Source organism: Monodon monoceros, unplaced genomic scaffold, assembly GCF_005190385.1.
Source record: "Monodon monoceros isolate NGI ecotype Baffin Bay Population unplaced genomic scaffold, NGI_Narwhal_1 Super_Scaffold_11, whole genome shotgun sequence".
NCBI classification, from domain to species: domain Eukaryota; kingdom Metazoa; phylum Chordata; class Mammalia; order Artiodactyla; family Monodontidae; genus Monodon; species Monodon monoceros.
In genome coordinates, this window is record NW_021703767.1 from 56371170 (window position 1) to 56395788 (window position 24619).

General features: G+C 36.4%; 1 long non-coding RNA gene across 1 annotated transcript; it reads left to right on the plus strand.

Moving 5' to 3' along the window:
* Positions 1-6105: 6105 nt before the first annotated feature.
* Positions 6106-24444, plus strand: LOC114890381. The gene is made up of 3 exons (XR_003792270.1): positions 6106-6181; positions 12316-12391; positions 24338-24444. It is a non-coding gene; the product is annotated as an uncharacterized LOC114890381 (long non-coding RNA).
* The last annotated feature ends 175 nt before the right edge of the window (positions 24445-24619 follow it).

Sequence of the window (24619 nt, forward strand, 5' to 3'; positions counted from 1 at the left end):
GTCAGGGCTTCAACATCTGAATTTTTATTTTTTACAGATGGGGGTGGGGGGGTGGGGAGAAACACAAACTTTAGTTCATAACAAGCTCCCTCTCCTGTCATCACAGTCACAGGACGGCAACAGCCTGGCATCTATACCTACCACAAATGGAAGCCTGAAGAATTTTTAGGAGGTCCTAAATTAACCCTGAGAAAAGGCTTCCAAAACATGGAGAACTCTATTAAAGGTCAACTCCATGACTAATCACTCAGAAATGAAGCCTTCCAGTGATAAGTCCCTGCCCTGCACTCAAAACTAACACACCAATTCTTAAGTGTTTTAATCATATGTCAATAGACAAATAAAAATCATTAAACATTCATGTAAATCCTACTACAACTTTTCTTGAAGCACAGCTGATTTACAATGTTGTGTTAGTTTCAGGTGTAAAGCAAAGTGCTTCAGTTATATATATATATATTTTTTTTTTCAGATTCTTTTTCATTATAGGTTATTACAAGACACTGAATATAGTTCCCTGTACTATACAGTAGTTCCTTGTTTATCTATTTTGTAATATTAGTATGTATATTATAATCCCAAACTCCTAATTTATCCCTCGCTTTCCCCTTTGGTAAACATAAGTTTGTTTTCTATGTCTGTGAGTCTATTTCTGTTTTGTAAATAAGTCCATTTGTACCATTTTTTTTTAGATTTCACATATAAGTGATATATTTGTTTCTCTCTGTCTGACTTACTTCACTTAGTATGATAACCTCTAGGCCCATCCATGTTGCTACAAATGGAATTATTTCATTCTTTTTTAAGGCTGAGTAGTATTATATGTATATACCACATCTTCTTTATCCATTCACCTGTCAATGGACATTTATGTTGCTTCCATGTCTTGGCTATTATAAATTGTGTTGCTATGAACTTTGGAGTGCATGTATCTTTTCAAATTAGAGTTTGCATCATTTCTGGATATATGCCCAGGAGTGAGATTGCTGGATCATATGGTAACTCTATTTTTAGTTTTTTAAGGAACCTCCATACTGTTCTCCACAGTGGCTACGCGAATTTACATTCCCCCCAACAGTTTACGTTCCCCTTTTCTCCACACCCTCTCTAGCATTTATTATTTGTAGACATTTTGATGATAGCCATTCTGACTGGTAGGAGGTGATAGCTCATTGTAGTTTTGTAAATACTACTAGCTTTAAAGCAGAGACTAAAAAGAAAAAGCAGTAGAAATAATCAGAGACACAGATAATGCAGGGAACGGAACATAGAGAATATTTAAAAATAAATTTGTATCCTAAGAGAACTATAAAATCATGTAACATGTATAAAACCAGAATAAATTCCTATGAAAAAAGGAAAAACAGAATAACTAAACTGAGAAAGTGAAAATCATAGCAAACCTTTTTAAAAATCAAGGGAAAGGTAAGGGGAACTTTTCAGAGAAATTTCTCAGATAATATGACCAAAAGAAGGAATAATATTCAAAAAAAAAATAAAAACAATATAAGACTTAGAAGAAGATGAACATAGTAGTTGCATCATTCGACTAATAGGAGAAAACAGAAGATTGAGGGGAGGGAATCAAAGCAATAATAGGAAAACGTTCTGGAGACATGAAGAGAAGTCTTCATATTAAAATGTCTATCAAGTGTCAGGGCTAATAAATGAGAACAGAACCACAACAAAGCACTGTCAACTGAAAAACAATGCATAACCTAAAAGTTGAGAATTATGTGCTTTTTTTTAAACATCTTTATTGGAATATAATTGTTTTACAATGGTGTGTTAGTTTCTGCTTTATAACAAAGTGAATCAGCTATACATTTACATATATCCCCATATCTCCTTCCTCTTCTGTCTCCCTACAACCCTCCCTATCCCACCCCTCTAGGTGGATGCAAAGCACCAAGCTGATCTCCCTGTGCTATGCAGCTGCTTCCCGCTAGCTATCTGTTTTACATTTGGTAGTGTATATATGTCCATGCCACTCTCTCACTTCGTCCAAGCTTACCCTTCCCCCCTCCCTGTGTCGTCCAGTCCATTCTCTATATCTGCGTCTTTATTCCTCTCCTGCCCTAGGTTCTTCAGAACCATTTTTTTCTTTTTTTAGATTCCATATATATGTGTTAGCATACTGTATTAGTTTTCCTCTTTCTGACTTCATTCTGTATGACAGCCTCTGGGTCCATCCACCTCACTGCAAATAACTCAATTACTCAGCAATTTTATGGCTGATTATATTCCGTGGTATATATGTGCCACATCCTCTTTATCCATTTATCTGCTGATGGACACCTAGGTTGTTTCCATGTCCTGGCTATTGTAAATAGTGCTGCAATGAACATTGTGGTACATGACACTTTTTGAATTATGGTTTTCTTAGGGTATATGCCCAGTAGTGGGATTGCTGGGTCATATGATAGTGCTATTTTTAGTGTTTTAATGAACCTCCATACTGTTCTCCATAGTGGCTATATCAATTTGCATTCCCACCAACAATGCAAGAGTGTTCCCTTTTCTCCACACCTTCTCCAGCATTTATTGTTTGTAGATTTTTTATGATGGCCATTCTGAGTGGTGCGAGGTGATACCTCACTGTAGTTTTGATTTGCATTTCTCTAATGATTAGTGATGTTGAGCATCCTTTCATGTGTGTGTTGGCAATCTGTATATCTTCTTTGGAGAAATGTGTATTTAGGTCTTCTGCCCATTTTTGGATTGGGTTGTTTGTTCTTTGGATATTGAGCTGCATGAGCTGCTTGTATATTTTGGTGATTAATCCTTTGTCAGTTGCTTTGATAGCAAATATTTTCTCCCATTCTGAGGGTTGTCTTTTTGCCTTGTTTATGGTTTCCTTTGCTGTGCAAAAGCTTTTAAGTTTCACTAGGTCCCATTTGTTTATTTTTGTTTTTATTTCTTTTTCTCTAGGAGGTGGGTCAAAAAGGATCTTGCTGTGTTTTATTTCATAGAGTGTTCTGCCTATGTTTTCCACTAAGAGTTTTACAGTGTCTGGCCTTACATTTAGGTAAGGTAGGATGCTACCAGAAAACTACTAGAGCTAATCAATGAATTTGGTAAAGCAGCAGGATACAAAATTAATGCACAGAAATCTCTGGCATTCCTATACACTAATGATGAAAAATCTGAAAGTGAAATCAAGAACACACTTCCACTTACCATTGCAACAACAACAAAAAATATCTAGGAATAAACCTACCTAAGGAGACAAAAGACCTGTATGCAGAAAATTATAAGACACTGATGAAAGAAATTAAAGATGATACGAATAGATGGAGAGATATACCATGTTCTTGGATTGGAAGAATCAACATTGTGAAAATGACTCTACTACCCAAAGCAATCTACAGATTCAATGCAATCCGTATCAAACTACCACTTGCATTTTTCACAGAACTAGAACAAAAAATTTCACAATTTGTATGGAAACACAGAAGACCCCGAATAGCCAAAGCAATCTTGAGAACGAAAAACAGAGCTGGAGGAATCAGGCTCCCTGACTTCAGAGTATACTACAAAGCTACAGTAATCAAGACAGTATGGTACTGGCACAAAAACAGAAAGATAGATCAATGGAACAGGATAGAAAGCCCAGAGATAAACCTACGCACATATGGTCACCTTATCTTTGATAAAGGAGGCAGGAAGGTACAGTAGAGAAAGGACAGCCTCTTCAATAAGTGGTGCTGGGAAAACTGGACAGGTTCATGTAAAAGTATGAGATTAGATCACTCCCTAACACCATACACAAAAATAAGCTCAAAGTGGATTAAAGACTTAAATGTAAGGCCGGAAACTATCAAACTGTTAGAGGAAAACATAGGCAGAACACTCTATGACATAAATCACAGCAAGATCTTTTTTGACCCACCTCCTAGAGAAATGGAAATAAAAATAAACAAATGGGACCTAATGAAACTTCAAAGCTTTTGCACAGCAAAGGAAACCATAAACAAGACCAAAAGACAACCCTCAGAAGGGGAGAAAATATTTGCAAATGAAGCAACTGACAAAGGATTAATCTCCAAAATTTACAAACAGCTCATGCAGCTCAGTAACAAAAAAACAAACAACCCAATCCAAAATGGGCAGAAGACCTAAATAGACATTTCTCCAAAGAAGATATACAGGCTGCCAACAAACATATGAAAGAATGCTCAGCATCATTAATCATTAGAGAAATGGAAATCAAAACTACAATGAGGTATCATCTCACAGCAGTCAGAATGGCCATCATCAAAACATCTAGAAACAATAAATGCTGGAGAGGGTGTAGAGAAAAGGGAACACTCTTGTACTGCTGGTGGGAATGTGAATTGGTACAGCCACTATGGAGAACAGTATGGAGGTTCCTTAAAAAACTACAAATAGAACTACCATATGACCCAGCAATCCCACTACTGGGCATATACCCTGAGAAAACCATAATTCAAAAAGAGTCATGTACCGAAATGTTCATTGCAGCTCTATTTACAATAGCCAGGAAATGGAAACAACCTAAGTGTCCATCATCGGATGAATGGAGAAAGAAGATGTGGCACATATATACAATGGAATATTACTCAGCCATAAAAAGAAACGAAATTGAACTATTTGTAATGAGGTGGATGGACCTAGAGTCTGTCATACAGAGTGAAGTAAGTCAGAAAGAGAAAGACAAATACTGTATGCTAACACATATGTATGGAATTTAAGAAAAAAAAAAATGTCATGAAGAACCTAGGGGTAAGACAGGAATAAAGACACAGACCTACTAGAGAATGGACTTGAGGATATGGGGAGGGGGAAGGGTAAGCTGTGACAAAGTGAGAGAGTGGCATGGACATATATACACTACCAAACGTAAAAGAGATAGCTAGTGGGAAGCAGCCGCATGGCACAGGGATATTGGCTCAGTGCTTTGTGACAGTCTGGAGAGGAGGGATAGGGAGGGTGGGAGGGAGGGAGACGCAAGAGGGAAGAGTTATGGAAACATATGTATATGTATAACTGATTCACTTTGTTATAAAGCAGAAACTAGCATACCATTGTAAAGCAATTATACTCCAATAAAGATGTAAAAAAAAAAAGACATTTTCAATATACTTCTTTGACTTGTACCTCTTTTCTAAAGTTCCTTGGCAATCAGAAGAAACTTCAGTTAGGTGTTGGTGAGTTACCAACTTGAAGACCCTTTTTATTTGGGTCCAATATATGAAAGGATTAAGGAATATAAAAAATACTGGCTAACTAAAATATAGAGAGTCTCAACTGGAAAAAGATGTGAAGTCACAATTCTTTTCTAACTTAAGGATGAGTTTTTATATTGTGTATGTGTGTGTTTTATATTAAAAAATTGTAACAGCAATAGGAATTCAAAATGTAAAAAGTGGAATTACTTGAAATTCAGCAATATTAAAACAGAAAATATCTTATATTTTTCTACATTCCAATGCATTTCTTTTCGCATATCTATGAAACTTATATAACAGTAATCATAGCCTAAATGGGAATTTTTTTCATTTTTTTTAATTTAAGATTTTATCAAGAACATTTTCGTATTGTTGCATAAAGGAAGAGAATTTTAAAAAAGCACCACCTTGCTGTTATTAAAAGCAAAGAACTTTCTAGTTCGCGGTTAATGTTTAATCAGTCCTAGCATAATGGTATCTGTTGCCTGGGGCCATTTGGACCTGTTGGTTACAGAATCACGTTCCTGGGTGCAGGCCAACCGGAGGAATTCTAACTCTGTCAGGGCCTGTTAGCCTCACACAGATCCACAGCTGTCTCCCTGTCTGGCCATCCAAAAGGCCTGAGTGTGCTACGGTTCCCAAGAGACCAATTCAGGGAGAGTAAGTGGGTATTTCCAGTGTGGCAACAAGATATGATGAACTCCATCTTTGTAATTAGAATATGAAATCACAACTTTGAATCTACCTTTCAGAAGAGATTTAGCATTAATTATGGGAAAATTATAAAGTGATCAGTTAGATTTACTGTTTATCCAGGGCAGCGCAGGGAATTGCCTCTGTATGTTTACCATAGCTGGAACAGGATTGATTAGGTTAAGAGCAAAGGTCCTAGGTCAAAGCGCAGATTACTATTCTCCGCGTTTCTCATGAAGCTTCACACTCTGCTGTTTGTTCACACCAAAGGTCGGATGAGAACAGAGCTTTCTCAGGTAATCAGAGTCTGTCTTTTTCTTTTTATAAAAATTTAAATCCCAACGTCTATGTTTGTATGGACTTAACATTTCATGAAATAGTTTTAGAAAATTACAGTAAGTCACAAACCAGGGAAAACTTGGAAGACGGCTATCAATTCATAAGTTTTATCTGTTGTTAATCAATTTTATTTTAAATGACTGTGTAATAAACACAGTGATTTCTTTTCCTTTTCCTGTCACCTCTCCCACTTCATCTTGGTAGGTCTTTTATATCAAGCTCTATGAAAAGTCAGCGTAAATGCTGATATTTGAAAAAGCAACTTCCTCTTTTTGTCTCTCCTATGCAGTGGCTTTAAAAATGCTTCTGCTAGTTTCTAAACCTAAACCCAAACAGGAGCTTTGTTTATCTTTGACACGGTCTGTAGGAAAAACAACACAATCTGTCCTTTGAAGGACAGAATACATAATCTAGTAGCGTATCAAGATGGAGGGCAATCATTAACTCAAGGTACCAAGTATTTATGGCTTGAGGAAATATGATATTTTTGTCTTGTTTTATAATAAATAATCTGTGTCAAAGCCTTTAAAAAAATCTAAATTTATTTCTCTCAAGCTCTGTCCCTGGGAACATATTCTAGTTTGTGTAGTTGCTTTAAAATTAAAAACAAAACAAAACACAAGTGCTACATTCTGCATACTAATGTAGTATTAGTATGCTACTAATGTAGCATACTAATAATGATATATTATTTAAGTAAGACTTCATAGAGAAAATGCCATTCATTAGAAATGGAAATAGCTGTCAGTTAGGATTTGGAGCTTTTCTTTTCTAAAATGTATCCTGTGGCCAGGAACAAGATAACCTAATGTACTTATTTCCAAAGAGTTTCAAAAGATGAGGCTCTAAACTATTCACATTGAAATTCAGTAGTGACAATATACCACTGCCTCAGAGAAAGAAGGCAATTGAGAAATATCTTCAAGTTGTCCTTGGTCTTTCAGGGAAATGTGATAAGATTCCTTTGAATGACAAAATGGGAGAAAACATTTGCTGTTGTTTCTCACAACGTTGTAAATATAAATCAAATTGACCCAGAAAATAACAGAGACACATGAACGAAAAACTAGCTTAAAAAATGCTAGTAAAAATAGAGACATAATATAAATGGACTTGAGAGCCTCCCAATCAGGAAAGATAAGAAAGAGAGGTGAGAAAAAGCACCTAGGATCATTAAGAGGGTGAAGGCAGAGACTGATGATGTTATAAAGCGTGTCAGTATGAAGTCTTGCTAAGAAAGCTTTGGAACAAGTTGGGATATAAATAAATAAAATCTAAACAAAGAAGACTCAGAAAGGTCTCCAAAAGATACTAACAAAAAATTATGTAGCACAGCACCAACTGAAAAACAGAATTAAAGGGAAAATGAAGGAATGGAATAAGAAAAAGCATCTTATTACAGACACAGCTTGGAAATGACCTCAACATGCAAATGTCTGCTGCCTTTCTCTTCCACTACTGTCTTCCTTACCTTCTCACCGCATGCCACCCAGACACCCTCCTCCTCTTTTCATCCTCACATGAAGAAACTGCTCTCAAGAGCCCTCAAGGATTTTTCATACCTTTTGGAGGTCTTTCTCACCCTGCCTTGCTTAGATTTTATTTATTTATGTCCCAACTTGTCCCAGAGCTTTCTTCACAAGACTGTTCATACTGATACTTCTATAACGTCATTGGAGGGTAGCGATGGAAGAGAAGTGAAGTGAAGAAGAAGGTTCCTGACCAGACTCTCAGGAACTCCAAAGGAGAGGCTGCATGGTGTGTCTAGGGTTTTAGACAGCCAGGTAGCAATTAGGAAGCCCCAGCATGGCATGAAAGGGGCAGAGGGATTCAAGTGAGGCCTAAAAGTAGCAGAGCCTCCTGCTTTGAAGAGGCCAGTTGACAGAGATAAGGAATGTTTTGTTAGCAACCCTAGAGAGGTGAGGACTGAGAACCCAGTAAGATGTTTCAGCAGACACCTAAGTGAACAGATGACATCAAGCACCAGATGCCTCAGCCTGGTATCTGGGGACTGTGTGAAGCCTCTATAAACTAGATGTTATTCCTAGAAAACTCAAAATACAGAGATCAAGTTGCTGTCATCCTGGCTGAAGGAGGACTATACAAAAAATTAAAATGTAATAGAAAACTCAGTATAATTACAACTTTCACACCTGATTTGTGAACTAAGATTCATCCTTTTACACTGATTTATCAGCGTGCACTGAGAACACATAAAGCATCCAATTTTGATTTCATAAATAAGAAAGGTGTCCTTTAAAAAAACAAAAAAACTTTTGGAAAGTAACTTGTAATATTTTACCCACCTTATATTTAGCAGTATATACATGCTTTCTTTTTTTGTTTAAACTTTTTTCTGTTGGAAAGCATCAAAACCATAATTAGTAAGCTTAAACTATAGAAAAATGTTATCAGAGAGTTATTATTATAAATATTTTACACGCACTTCTTCATTTAATCTTCAACAGACCTTAGATAGAAGGTACTATTACTATTCTCACTTTACAAATGAAGAAATTGAGGCACGGAGGTTAAATACGTTGTTCAAGTTCGCATACGTGGTAAGTGGTAAATCCAGGATTTTGATCTTCGTCCTTCTGACGCCAGAGCCTGTAGTGTTAATAACTGATGAGTGCGGGTGCCACTGTGATATGAGCTGTCACCACCCAAGAGCATGACAGGAGCTCCAAGGCTCTGTTCTCCTGTTTCTCCAGGGTTGAAGCAGTACCCATCCTTCAGATGCTGCTTGGGGCTGTGATTGAAACTAGGCCAACCCATTTTCATAGTTTAGTTAATACTGTAATTATGGTGTAGAGCAAATAAAGAAGAAAACCTCCTCTGGTTTCAAATGAGTAGCAAAAGCTAGCATCAAGAGGAGCCTAGAAGGGGAGGCAGGAAGAAAAATAAATGACCACCTACATAATCTCAGATAATCCTCATGGCAACTCTGGGAAATAAATATTATGATCACTGTTTCACACAGGAATAAACTGAAGCTCATTGGCTTTAAATGACTTGCTCAGTTGGGAAGCAACAGAGCCAGGATTTCAATCTGGTTTTGATTCCAAAGTGTTTGCTTTCTTTGTTAGATTCCACAATTGCTCAGAAATACTCCGATTTGGGTATAGTGGTTATGTAGGATTAAGTAGGTCATTGTGGTTTAGACTGAGAACACATGAAGCATCTACACTACTGATTCTGTAGGGAGTATATTCCCACTTCTATATTAGCAGATTTAAAATCTAAATTCTGGGACACAGCCCATATGACACTTGAGAACTGCCTACTTTGACTCTAGAGAAAAAGATACTTGAATTGTGATAATACTTTTACCTATAAATTTTAAGTTTGTGAAATATATTCTACACCACATGCAAAATGTTTACTTATTGAGGCAACAGTATTAGCAGCATCAGCAGGTTGGAGAAAGCTGAAACATGAGGTGAATATGCATTCCTGTGATTTGCTTTTTTGGTCTATTTTATGCTGATGAATTAATTTTTTAAAAAAATGAGTTGTATTTCAAAGAGTGGAAATGAGAAAAGATGTTTGAAATGGGGAAATGGTAAGGACATTTATTGGAAGAACTTGAAAATTAAAGAAATTGAAATTCTTTGCATCTTGCATTGAAGCAAAACAGAAGTTATTTACTATTAAGTGGAATTGAGGGCAGCTGTCTTGAGAAATCTGTTTTCATATTATTACCACAATATTCAAGGCCTGGCTACAGACTCCAGGAGCTGACATTTCATGAAGAAACACATCATGTTGACAATTTAAGTTGTATCTCTAGTACAGCGTCTTTATTCTTTTGCCATGCATTTTGGTCTTCTGGTTGCTCTGGCTCATAATCTATACGGAACCTCAGTCATCCCATGAGAGAACTTAGTCATCCTCTAGTCCAATCCCCCATATATTACCATAAGGAGAATGAATTGAAGAAAAGTCATTTGCCCAAATATAAACCATCTAGAACCTTTTGTACTTTCAAACCTAGAGCTGGCCATGTTCCTGAAATGTACCTTTATTTTCCATTCCACACTCTTCGATAACAATCTCATTTACTGAATCTATTTCAAGAATGGAAACTCTACTATACCCAGCACAAAGTATTTATTTTTAATGGTAAAAGTAAATTTTAATCATAAAATTGCCATATCATACCATTGAGAAGAGTATAAAGTAAACATCAAAGTCCCTCCTGCAGTTTATCTTCCAGAGTTTCTATGTATATACAAATATATATGGATAAATATAAATATGTATACATATACATACATGTGTATACAAATATGTACATATACATATATACACACACAGACACCTATATTATTTCACAAATGGGATCCTATTATAACAATACTTAACAACTTGCTTTTTAAACTTTTAAAACTTGAACATCTACCTTACCAGTAAATAGGGATTTACTCCATTGCTTTTTTCCTTCCCGTTTTATTGAGACATAATTAGCATACAGCACTGCACAAGTTTAAGGTGTACACCATAATGATTTGACCCATGTCCATCATGAAGTGATTATCACAGGTCCAGTCACCCTCTCACATAGGAACAAAATTATAGAAATAGAAAAAAATTTTTTTTCTTGTAGTGAGAACTTCCCGGAACTTCCCACTCTCCCCAAAACTTTCACGCATAACATACAGCAGTGTTAATTATATTTAACATGTTGTACATTACATCTCTGGTACTCATTTATCTTACAACTGGAAGTTTGTAGCTTTTGACAGCCTTCATCCAATTCTTCCCCCTATCCTACCCCCCACTTCTGATAACCACAAATCTTATCTCTTTCTTAAATGTTTGTTTTTGAAGTATAATTGACATACAATACTATGCTAGTTCCTGTTACAAAAGAGTGATTCAGTATTTCTATACATATACATTTCAAACAGATCACCATGATAAGTGTAGTTACGATTTGTCACCATACAGAAACATTACATAGTTATCACCTATTTCTTTCTCCCCCCATTCCCATCTCCTTTGGCAAACACCTGTTTGTTCTCTGTATCTATAACTCTGTTTATATTTTGTTATGTTTCTTCATTTGTTTTGTTTTTTAAGATTCCACATATAAGTGAAATCATACAGTATTTGTTTTTCTTTGTTTGACTTATTTCACTTAGCATAATACCCTCTAGGTCCATCCATGTTGTCCCAAAAGGCAAGATTTCATTCTTCTTTATGGCTGAGTAATATTCCATTATACGTACATATATATATACACACACACATATATATGTATACATATATATACAGAACTCCTTTATCCAATCAACTACTGATCTACTGATGGACACTTAGGTTGCTTCCATATCTTGGCTATTGTAAATAATGCTGCATTGAACATAGGGGTACATATATCTTTTCAAATTAGTGTTTTTGTTTTCTTTGGATAAATACCCAGGAATGAAATTGCTGGATCATTGGTTGTTCTACGTTTAATTTTTTGAGGAAACTCCATATTGTTTTCCATAGTGGGTGTACCAATTTACAGTCCCATCAACAGTGCACGAGGGTTCCCTTTTCTCTACATCCTCACCAATACTTGTTGTTTGACAATAACCATTTTGAGAGGTGTGAGTTGATATCTCACTGTGTTTTTGATTTTCATTTCCCTGATTATTAGTGATGTTGAGCACCTTCTCACGTGCCTGTTGGCCATCTGTATATCTTCTTTCGAAAAATGTCCATTCAGATCTTCTGTCCATTTTTTTAGTTGGGTTTATTTTTGGATGTTGAGTTGTATGAGTTCTTTGTATATTTTGGATAGTAACTACTTATCAGATATATCATTTGCAAATATCTTCTCTCATTCAGTAGGTGGCCTTTCATTTTGTCGACAGTTTTCTTTGCTGTGCAAAAGCTTTTAAGTTTATGTAATCCAATTTGTTTATTCTTGCTTTTGTTTCCCTTGCCTGAGGAGAGAGATTCCCCCCCAAAAACTGCTAAGACTGAAGTCAAAGAGCATATTTCCTACATTTTCTTCTAGGAGTTTTATAGTTTCAGGCCTTACATTTAAGTCTTTAATCCATTTTGAGTTTATTTTTGTGCATGTTTATTTTTCCAGATGAACTTTAGAGTTGGTTGGCCATTAGGAAAAAAAGGTGGGACGTTCAAAGCACAGGCAACAAAAGAAAAAATAGGTAAGTTGGACTTTATCAAAATAAAAAAAATTTGTGTATCAAATAACATAATCAAAATAGTGAAAAGGCAACCATGGAGGGGTAGAAAATATTTGCAAATCATATATCTGATAATAATTGATATCTAGACTACATAAAGAAGTACTGCAACTCAATAACTATGACAAAAACAAGCAACCTGGTTGAACAAAGAACTTGAACAGACATTTCTCCAAAGGAAATATATAAATGGCCAATGAGCCCATGAAAAGATGCTCAACATCATTAATAATTAGGAAAATGCAAATCAAAACCATGGCGAGATACAACTTCACATCCATTCAGGTGGCTATTATAAAAAACAGAAAATGACAGATGTTGGCAAGGATGTGGAGAAATTGGAACTCTTGTGCATTGCTCTTGGAAACATAAAATGGTGCAGGCACTGGAAAATGTTATGGTGATTTCTCAAAAGACTGAATTGATTAATCTGAAAGTAAGAGAATTACCACATGATCTAACAATTTCACTTCTGGGTATACACCCCAAGGAATAGAAAGCAGGGCTCAAACAGATGTTTATGCCCAGATGTTCATAACAGCATTATTCACAATAGCCAAAAGGCAGAAGCAACCCAAGTGTCCATCGATGGATGGATAAACAAGATGTGGTATGTACATACGATGGAATATTATCAGCTTTAAAAAGGAAGAAAATTCTGACACATACTACAACATGGATAAACCTTGAACATATTATACTAAGTGAAATAAACCAGTGGCAAAAGGACAAATATTGTATGATTCCACTTCAGTGAGGTACCTAGAGTAGTCAAATTAATAAAGAGGGAGAGCATAATTGGAGTTGCTGAGGGTTGGAGGGTAGGGAGGAATGGAGAATTAATCTTTAATAGGTTTCAGTTTGAGAAAAAAGTTCTGGAGATGGATGGTGGTGATGGTTGCACAGCAATGTAAATGTACCTAATGCCACTGAACTGTACACTTAAAAATGGTTAAATTGGTGATTTTGTGTTATATATATTTTTAAAATTAATTAATTAATTTATTTTTGGCTGCGTTGGGTCTTTGATGCTGCACGCGGGCTTTCTCTAGTTGCAGCAAGCTGGGGCTACTCTTTGTTGCAGTGCGTGGGCTTCTCACTGCAGTAGCTTCTCGTTGCGGAGCACAGGCTCTAGGTGTGCAGGCTTCAGTAGTTGTGGCATGTGGGCTTCAGCAGTTGCAGCATGCAGGCTCAGTAGTTGTGGCTCGTGGGCCCTAGAGTGCAGCCTCAGTAGTTGTGGTGCACGGGCTTAGATGGGATCTTCCCGGAACAGGGATCGAACCCATGTCCACCACATTGGCAGGCGGATTCTTAACCACTGCACCACCAGGGAAGTCCCTGTCATATATATTTGACCATATTAAAATGGTTTCTTAGAAAGATAAAAAGGAAGTGGAGACCTATTTGTAGTTTTTATTAGGATTGGTGACATTTACAACTTTTTAATACTATGCCTTACTAAGAATAAGATATCCTTCTATTTTAATCATTTTTTATGCTTCTTAGTAGAATGTTGACTTTTTCTTCACAAGGTTCTGAATGTTTCTTGTCTCTCAGATTTTTTTTTTTGGTTTCATTTTCTTGTTATACTTTTGAATGAAATTTTTTCTTTCATTTCTTAACTGGTTCTTGTTTGAATATAAAATAGTGTTCAATTCTTTTGTATTATTTTTTAGCCAGTCATCTTCTTTCCCTCCCATATTTTTCTCTAATACGTTAATTAATACGTACTTCTCTGATACGTTTATATGTTAATTCCTTCAAACAAGTATTTATTGAGCATAATTTTAGTGTAGAGAAACATTAGCATATTCTTGCCCTCAAGAAATTTATAGTCTACTGGGAAATGAGAAAAACATAGAACTTTAGGAAAAAAAACCCAAAACTCCAGGAGATAGCCTATGTTCCAGACTTACACTTTCCAAAGGAAATAAAACTCATAAAATCAAGTCATGAACTCACCTCACTAAATTAATACGACCCCTAAAATGGCATGCTAACCTTTATGAGACACTTCCTATTTCACATTACATTTTACTATGATTGTAGCAGAAAAAAAATAAATGCAGGAAATTACTTATTTAAGTTATGGTCTCACCAGTCTCCTGGGAGGACCTTGATGGTCACTGATTCCAGTAGTGCCCCACTGCAGAGGCTTCAGATCCCCTTCCGGCTCTGTCCTTGACCAGCTCATGTAGGTCTGTGACCACTGACCCCAGTGTGGTCTTTCTCATCTCAGGTACAGTGTATCTCATTCTTGAGTGTGCACCTCAGTCACACTGGAAACTTATAAAAGCTTTTTTCTACACACAGCAAGGAGTTTCTGACTCATCTACCTGTACTTTAAATATGTGCCCAGGTAATTCTTCTGATGCAGGTGAGCCATGAACCACACTGCTCTTCTGTAGAAATGACTTCCAACTACCAACCTCAAACTACTTTCTACTGAGCTTGGTGGCATCAGAAGATTTTTCTTTTTAAATGTCCAATTTCCTGTTCTAGTCATGACTCCTTGACATACTGGTTCTCTCTGATGGCAGTGCACACAAAGACTCCTGTCCTTTCTCTGTACAGTTTTTTTTTCCTGCCTTTACTGAACTGCTTAGAATTTCTTCACTACCTCAGTACTGTGCCCAGTGCACCCGGTTTTCCCTGAATGTAACAGCCTCTCCTCAGCTGCCCTGGCATGCGGCATCTCGCCTCTGCTATTTCAGCTGGATTAAAGCTGTGGAAATCCTATTAACCATCTGAGTTCTGTCATTTAGCTCTCCAGATACTACCACATTCAATTGCTCTTTACTTCAAACCTACATGTTCTACATCCCAAGGAACCTACTGGGACAACACTCCTCCCCAGCCATAGCTATATTAATTTTTACAAGCACATCACAGCACATTTTGAATCCTGTCATTTAGTTCTGCACATGCCACCATGTCCAATTATTCTTCACTTTCAAATCTATATAATCCACATTTTAAAGGACCCACTGTTATATTTTTTCCCGGTTCAAACAATGTTAGTTTTTATATACACATTATTGTTTAAATTAAAAAAATAAAATTCCCAATACATATACTTCTTGTTACTCTAGTGGTTTTGTATGTTGATAAAATTGAGACGTAACACAGTAATTTTGGTTGCCTAGTATGCTTATAAAAATGGCGTGTTATCTGTACACCCACTATAAGCATATTCGCAACACTTAGTTTCTGAACTCAGTGTAATGAAAAGCTCATATAGAATTGCCTGGTCCTATGAAACATTCCACGTGGTCATCAATCATATTCGTGGTGAAATCTGGATAAGCCATTCTTACAGATGTCTACTTTGTTTCCTTGGGCTTTGAAGTAGTGGTTCCCAATCTGTACCAGCCTGGAGCTTTCTCTGACCACTATCCTCTTGCCGTGTCTTCCTAATACACCCAGTCCAACTCCTATTCCCACTTTATTCTTACACTGAGTGAATATCTGACATTCCTAAAACAGCCTTAATGTTGGGCTCGGGGTGTGAAAAATGGTCGGCATCAGCATGTTGAATAGCAAGGACATTTGGGCAGAAAGCAATTCATTATCATCATCATGTATTATCTCACTTTTAATCTGCAGCTCAGGTCTACATGAACAAGGAGGTTAAGCACATTGTTCACTGTCATACAGTTTCAACTTGTGAGGACTGTCTGCCACTTTTCATGACTGTTTTGGCACCTACTTGGAAACTGTGATTTTTATTTTCTAAAGGAACCCTGGAAAATCTTAGCCTCTTCACTGGTTTATAGCAACCCAACATGTACACATGAAAAGTGGCACACTGACCAACTGTAACCAGATAATGGCCCAACTCCTTCCCTGTGACTATGACCACAGCCACTGAACATTTTAGTAATGTGCCTACATGCCTTCATCTTCTCAGGAGAGCTATCGACCAGTAGTTTCTCTCTTCTTCACTTCTATTTGCAAATCAGCATTAAATCTACTCCAGGTGAAACAGGGTCTAGGACTTAGCACATTCTTTTTCAGAGTTTTCCAATCTAGACCTGAATCAGATCAAAGAATATATTAGAAAAAAAGCACAAATTCTTAACCTAGATAGGGTATTGATATTCGGGCCAGATAATTCTTTGTTGTGGGGGACTGTCCTGTGTGTTGTAGGATGTACAGCAGCATCTCTGGTCTCTATTCACTAGAGGCCAGTGGGAACCCCCCTCCCTCCATGCAAACAGTGTGACAGCCAAAAATGTCACCAGATAATGCCAGATGCCCCCTGAGGCATAAATTTGCCCCTGGTTGAGACTACTGCTTTAGAGAAAGTAAAATTCAAGCAATACAATTTCCATTATTACTTCATTTCAAAAAAGAGGTATATATTTTATTCTTTGGTTTGTTTTTAATATAATTTACATGACTTTAGAGAATTAGCAAGAGTTCACTCTTGGTCTCAAAGTTAACATAACAAAGCAGTTATGGACTTGTCAAAGGAATAGAAATGCTGACACAAAGTAAGGTGCTCCACGCCTATGAGCTGCCATCTGAGTTTATTACAGCCAAGAGCCCAACCTGGGCTTCAGACATTTAATGGTAAGTGCCCATTCAGTAACACATTAAATCAGGTTGTTTGTACTATGAATTAACCCACGTGGAAAGACAATATAAGGCATTCCTCGAAGCCAAAACTATTATCTTTTCAGATATCTAATTTTTAAAGCTAACATTTAGTACTCACCTGATACCATACCTCACACAGTGTGTGTGTTCAATAAATATCTGATGAAAGAATGCTAGTTTACAGAAAAAAATGGGTGTGCGTGTGTGGGTGGGTGTGCGGTATGTTTCAGGCTTTTGTCCACTTCCTGAAGTATGTTCCTTCTTATATTAGGACTCAAAATGTGGTCAGCAATCTCAATACAGGCATCACCAAGCCGATTGTTAGAAACTCAGAATCTCAGGCCTCACCCTTGACCTTCTAGATCAGATTACCAACTTCAACCTTTTCCCCAGGTGATTCTTTTGCAAATTAAAGCTTGCTAAGCACTGCTCCCAAACACTAGTTTCTCAGATTATTAAAACGTATATTCTTGGAAAGGATTCTGTAAAAAACAAGTTTGGGGAAGAGTTGGCTAAGTATAGTCATACAGGTTCTTATACAACGGTACTTCTCAAGACATATCCATGTTTAAATTCTGACTTTCTAAGTTAGAAAGTGGTGGGAGATGTTAAACTGTGTTTTCCAAACTTATTTGATAACGGGACCAATTTCTCATAGAGAGCACTTTGGAAGATGTTGCTGTGACACAAACATTCATAAAGTGGCAACTAGATCTTAAGTAAATATATTAATCAGGTAACTAATCATGGTTAATGATTACTGAGTGGAAGTACAAAATAGACTTTCCAGAGAAGAAAAAACGAATAAAAATATAACAAAACAAAAAATAATAATAAACATCACTCCTTAAAGTACTACTTAAAATTAAAAACTATTGAAATAAAGCAGCATAATAGTTGGCTCATAGCATCTAGCACATAAAATTTTTTTTAGAATGAAATATTCTGAAGTCATTTTCAAGGCATTTTTGCATAAATGTAGCTCTTACCGTTTATGAAATTTTGAGGATTATAAAGATTTAGACACAATTAGCAATTAAAAATATCTTTTAAAAGAACACTTTATTGACGTATGTTTGACATGCAAAAAGGTGTACATATCTGATGTATACAATTTGATGAGTTTGGAGATAAGACCTGTGAAACCATCATCACCACTGTGAATTAAAAATGCTGCCTGCCATATCAGTAAACAAAGGATGTTGCAGTCATCAGCCACCACAGCCACCAGACATTAGCCCCGAGGGAACTCAGGGTGGAAACATAAGGCCCGCCATCCAATCATCAGCACTGCAGCCACGCCCCCACCCCCCCCCCCCACCCCGACAGTGAACCATGAGGAAACTCAGGAGGAGAAAGCACAGGGTAGGGCCCCAGATAGCTAAGGTGCACGTCGAAGGAATGATTTCAGTAAGCCCAAACTCTTGCATCTTTCCATACACAGAAAAGCACTACATTCGTTAATCTGAGATACCTGGTTTTCTTTAATTAACAGTAATCTTTTGATGTTCCTACTACCTGGTCCTCGTTGCAAAGAGTCCTATATATCCTGGCTCCCCCCTTGCCTCTTCGGAGCAGTCCCTTAGAGAGAGGCTGCATCCCAGGCTTAAGTCCTCAGTTTTGTCCACCGAATAAAACATAACTCTCAACTTTTAAGTGTGCATTTTTTTTCAGTTGACACAACCTATGCCATAAACATATCCATTACCTCCAAAAGTTTCCTCCTGCCTGCCCTCAAAAAATAACTTTATGTTGAAAAAAGTATTAAAAGCTTATCATAGGAAATGTGTACAGTACATAGTAGAATAAAAAGGAAATTATATAATCTTACTATTCATAGCAGAGCACAGATGCCATTTTAATTTATTCCCTTCAAGCCCTCTTTTCTGTACATTTATGTATATGAAATGTTAAATAATGTATATACTTCTTTTATTTTACTTTTTTGTTTGTTTAACATTATACCCTGAACGTTTTTCTAAAGTATCAAAAGTTATTTGAAAACATGTTATTTAAAGAATGAATATCCCATTAGATGTATTTGCCATAATTTACAAATTCATCTTTTAGTGAGAGATATTTAGGATGTTTATACAACTTTGTTCTTATAAATAATACTCAGAAAAAGTCCTTATTTGAGTAGAATTCTAATTATTTTCTTAGAGTAAGTTCCTAGAAATGGAATAATTGCTTTAAAGGGAATAAATGTTTTAAAGGACAATGTAAAAAATGAGAGATTTTAAAGATTTACCATATTCTTCCTTTTTGTTTATACTTTCTTAGGAATACAGCTTCAATTTTATTATTTAAAGCAAAAGTAATATTTGACTTATAAGTATTCACTTTATGTGCATAGGAAGTACATGTTCATAATGAGATTTTTTTGTGTGTTTATGTGTTGAATTCATATTCTTCACTGTTCTCAAAAAACTTTGACTTTTAGTTTCATGGCAGGAGCACCTGGCCTCCTGGTTGACTCCATCACAATGACTGACTATGATCAAATGACATTCTGTAATTCACTTTCAGTTGATAGATATATAATTATTCAAATAAAAGAGAAAATTAATGGTTCAGAATCCACCAAAAGCTGTTCTTGTTCAGTGAAATCTTGGAAACTTCCCCAGGAGCCTCCTAATTTCACATTATGCATATGGATCATCTCGTAGTGCCACTGACATGAGTTTTCTTGCCATCACTCAATCACATTAGTCTTTTTTGTTTAACAAGAGATTTTAGGTGGAGAGAAAATTCTATGATTAAATATTCTGAATGATTAATGTTAATGGTATGAGCACATGTGTATATGTGAGAGTAGGTTATGTGCATTTTTTATACACAGGAATATCAGATATTAATAATGAGACCTTTCACAGTCATTCATATTTTGTGAACTTGACTCTCTATAAAAATGTGTCTAAGGAAGTTACAGGCTTGGCTGTAGGGCTTTTGGCAGCAAAGAAGAAATTGAATTTGCCCCTAACAGGCTATTTTCTCGCAATTGTAGGAATGAGAGTAGATGATTAGGGTCATGGCGTTTCAGGTTTACTCTCTTTCCTTGGATATTATTTCTGAGAGCAGCTCGAGTTAGAACAGCAGGTGAAGAATGAGTTTGCCAAAAATCATTTTTGAGGCTATTTTATTATAAGCCTTTAAGGTGAGAAAAGCACATGGAGTATCTAAGATATCTCACACATATCTGTGTGCCAGATGTTGGCACACAGTAGGCACTAGAACATTTGATTTTGATCTGTCTTGCCATGGCTTAAGTACACAAACAAATGTCTAGGGAGTGGGTGAATTTTTTATGCATTGGGACAGTAAACCTGTATTAATTTTAAGAGGGTAGCTTGGTGTAAATCTCTGAAGTTCAGAAAGCACGGATTTGCAATTCTTGCCCTTGCCTTTGTTGTAGTTTAATTAAATTCTTAACCTACCTGGTGGGTTGTTCTTTTTCTGTAGCTACAGTTCTTAAAGGGTGTCAACTGCTCTTTAGAAATGACTCAGAATACACTAACTTTTAATCCCAGTTGAATTCTAATCTGACCAACCTAACAAAGGAAAAAAAATATCTAAGGATGTTATAAATGATCAGTAGTTTAATTTTTAAAACTAATGATGAAATAATTTTCATAGAAAACTTGGAATCAATTTTTAATCCATTCTCCTCATTTCTGTTGCCTCTACACAAAAGTTTGTCTGAGTAATTCGAGGCATTCTAGAAATAAAAGAGATAAGTAACCTCAGCAAGGTCAGCCCCATTTATATCTTTTTGACAAATCCGGACCTATGTTTGTACATGTGTGCGGCATAAACACTCCCTTTGATAAGGGAATAGATTATTTATGACAACCTTCAAAAACCTTCTATCTTCTCAGAAGGTGGTAGATTACTTAGTTAAACCAGAAGTAGAAGAATTTCTAATAAAATTATATGGAATACCCAAAGTGGTTTGTTTCCCCCATAAAGCTGTGTGATTTTGGTAGTTAATAACAGAAAACTTGGGAATCTGTTATTTTAAATGTTCTTATTTGTCTTAACAGTCCTACTAACTGCACATTGAAGACATCAGTCATTCATAGCATATATATACACACATATAAACAGTTGGTGTGATTTGTAATCAGTGGTGAGTAGTGTTTACATGACACCATTGTAACCAGCTTCGCTTCTAATTATTTGTTTCTAATTGGAGGTAACAGTAGTACCTTTTTACTCATCCTACCTTTTCTAAAAGTGTGTGTTTTCTCCTCCTGTACTCATACCTCCTCCCCATTCCTCCCACTGATGACATTTAATACTCTTGTTTCTAATGGTGATTTGTTTCCTTAGAGCTGGCTTAACTTTGCAGATTCCAATTTCTTGTACCCCTTAATGATATTAATTCCATGTATTAGCTTTATCAGAGATTTTCTAAGAAAATTTGCCCAACTACCTGGAGTTGATTGGGGTGACGGAGCTTTGTGGTATTTGTTTCTATTATAATCCTTGAGGGATGACATTACACTTCTTGAGGTTTAGGACTTGACATTACACCTCTTGAGGTTTAGGACTTCACTTATATTGATTTCACTTACATTGGGTCTTTGGTTCCTGGTGTATAGTCAGAGCTAAATAAATTGTGTGCTCAATAAATTTGTCATTCATGATATTAAACATGCAAGCATATTTCCAACCCAGGGCCTTTACTCCTGAAATTCTCTCTGCTCAAAATGTTTCTTCCTTATGTATTCCAGTGGCTCATTTTCTCATTTTATTAAGATTTCTGCTGAAATATCACCTCCAAAGAGGAGCTGTCCTAAACAACCAAATCCTAAAATCTTAAATAGCATGCACTCACACATAAATCACACATACTCTCATCACTCCCTTGTTTTTTGTTTTCCTAATAGGATTTGCCAATGCCTTAAATGTTATTTGTTTATTTATTGTTTATCTCATTAGAATGTGAGCCATCCCAAGGAAAGGAGATGTATTCATTGCTAACATGTAAAAAGTCTAGCATACTGCAGTCGTTTGATAAATATTAGCTCAGTGAGTGAGGGGACTGATTAACCCCTCCCTCTCCCCCCCAAACACATACACACATATACTGGACTAAACATTTCATGAAAATTAGAAACAGTATCTTTCCTGTTATCATTGTATCCAGTGTTCAAATATTTATTTGTTGAATGAGGGAATGAATGAGTGTTATACATGTGACTGGTCAGTTGCTTTGCAGGCATGTTTTGTGCACTATTTGGGATTACAGCCTACCAGGTAGTTTCTTTTAATCATTACTGTGCTAAAAGGAAATAATTCTTATTGCTTTGCATCTTTTCTTGTTTTTGTATGTTAAGATGAAATTTTACGGAGTGGAAAATTTACAGAATTGTCACACTTGACTCCCTGGGGGAATTTAGTGATTTACTTCACATTTTCTTTGTCCTTTATTACCCTGAAAATGATGATGAGATTTACAGCTTGTGTACACTCTTCGACCCCAATTCCAAAACCCACCACTGCACCCTTACTCTCTCTCCCAGTCCTGACTCAAACTTGGATTCTTACAAAACCTTATTTGCTAGGGGCAAATGGCCCAGTTCTCTTCCCCTCAGATCCTTCTCCAATGCATCTATTTCCGGGGTCAGCTGCTGGAGGGTGGACATTTCTCTGTCATAACAGAAAGAAGAGGAAGCCCTGAAGTACTCCGGGTAGCTACAGGAGACATTATAACAGAATAAAGAAGAAAAAGGTCCATGAAATTTTTACTTAGTGAGCTTTCTTTCTTATTACCAATTCTCCTCCTACAATTGCATTTAAAATGATTTTAGGATTTAGGTGACTACAACTGAAATTGGGAACTTTCCCAAACTGGCGCTTTTGTTTGTTTTTTGTTACCGTATCCTTGGTTGTTCAAATTTAACAAGTTTAGTTGGGTATACCACGCACGTTAACATCTTAGGTGCTTATAATTTTACATGTTATTTTTTTTTTTTTTTTTTTTTTCTTGCGGTACTCGGGCCTCTCACTGCTGTGGTCTCTCCCGTTGCGGAGCACAGGCTCCGGACGCGCAGGCTCAGCGGCCATGGCTCACGGGCCCAGCCGCTCCGCAGCCTGTGGGATCTTCCCGGACCGGGGCACGAACGGTGTCCCCCGCATCAGCAGGCGGACTCTCAACCACTGCGCCACCAGGGAAGCCCTAGTTTCGTTCCTTTTTATGGCTGAGTTATATTCCATTGTATATATGTGCCACATCTTCTTTATCCATTGATCTGTTGATGGACACTTAGGTTGCTTCCATGTCCTGGCTACTGTAAATAGAGTGGCAATGAACATTTTGGTACATGACTCTTTTTGAATTATGGTTTTCTCAGGGTATATGCTCAGTAGTGGGGTTGCTGGGTCATATGGTAGTTCTATTTTTAGTTCTTTAAGAAATTTCCATACTGTTCTCCATAGTGGCTGTATCAATTTACATTCCCACCAACAGTGCAAGAGGGTTCCCTTTTCTCCACACCCTCTCCAGCGTTTATTGTTTGTAGATTTTTTGATGATGGCCATTCTGACCGGTGTGAGATGATATCTCATTGTAGTTTTGATTTGCATTTCTCTAATGATTAATGATGTTGAGCATTTCCAGGTAACTTTTTGATGGAGGACGTTTGATGAGGCCGCAGGTGAAATATATCTCTTGATTGAATTTATTTTATATACGTATGAAGTCCCCTCAGCATATCTCTTGTGAGGCTCTGTGGAGACAGTCTATGAGAGGGTAGTGAGAGTATAGCCAGTGCATCCGACTGTCTTGAAATTGTAGTTTCAGCTAATTGAATGCAATTCTGAAAGACATGAACTATATATGCCTTTGATTATCAGCCAAATTAGACACATTCAGTTAGTGACCTAGCGTATTTGCCAATTTAAAATTGATGTTTTAATGTTCTATGAAATTTATGCAAGTTTAAGGACTAAGAATATGAGCCTCTTAAAAAGTCACTTAATCCAGAATATAGCTAATATATTTAAAATTAATATCAACATTCTCATTATGTTTGTAATTTAAAAAACTAGCTCGTTAATGACAGTTTTAAGGCTAGATGTTGTAATGAAGGCCTAGCTTTTATAGTAATAGATGAATACTTAAACACATCTTTTCCCACTTAGAGTGTGAAATATACCATCAGACATAGACCCAGAATGTGTTAATATTAATATCTCTCCTCATGAAAGAAACTTGTCTGAATTACTGAAAGTTACCTAGAATTCCCTTGAGAATTTTGAGATTTTTGTTTCACTAATAAACTCTTTGATTTTTCTTAGGGAAAGCCATTTTTTGAATGCCTACAATGGAATGGCATTCATTCCACCTTCTACACCTCTGATAACCAGATGTAGAAGATATGCTTGCTCTTCAGGGCACAGTTCAGGTATGCAAGATATATTTGTGTGTATGCACATGTATAAATTTTTTGTTGTTTTTCTTATTTTAATTCTTAATTCTATCTATAATTCTTTTATAATTCTATTTATAATTCTTATATATTTTATATCTTGATTTGATATTATTTGTAGTCTGCCAGTCTGGCAGGGTGGAAGAAATTA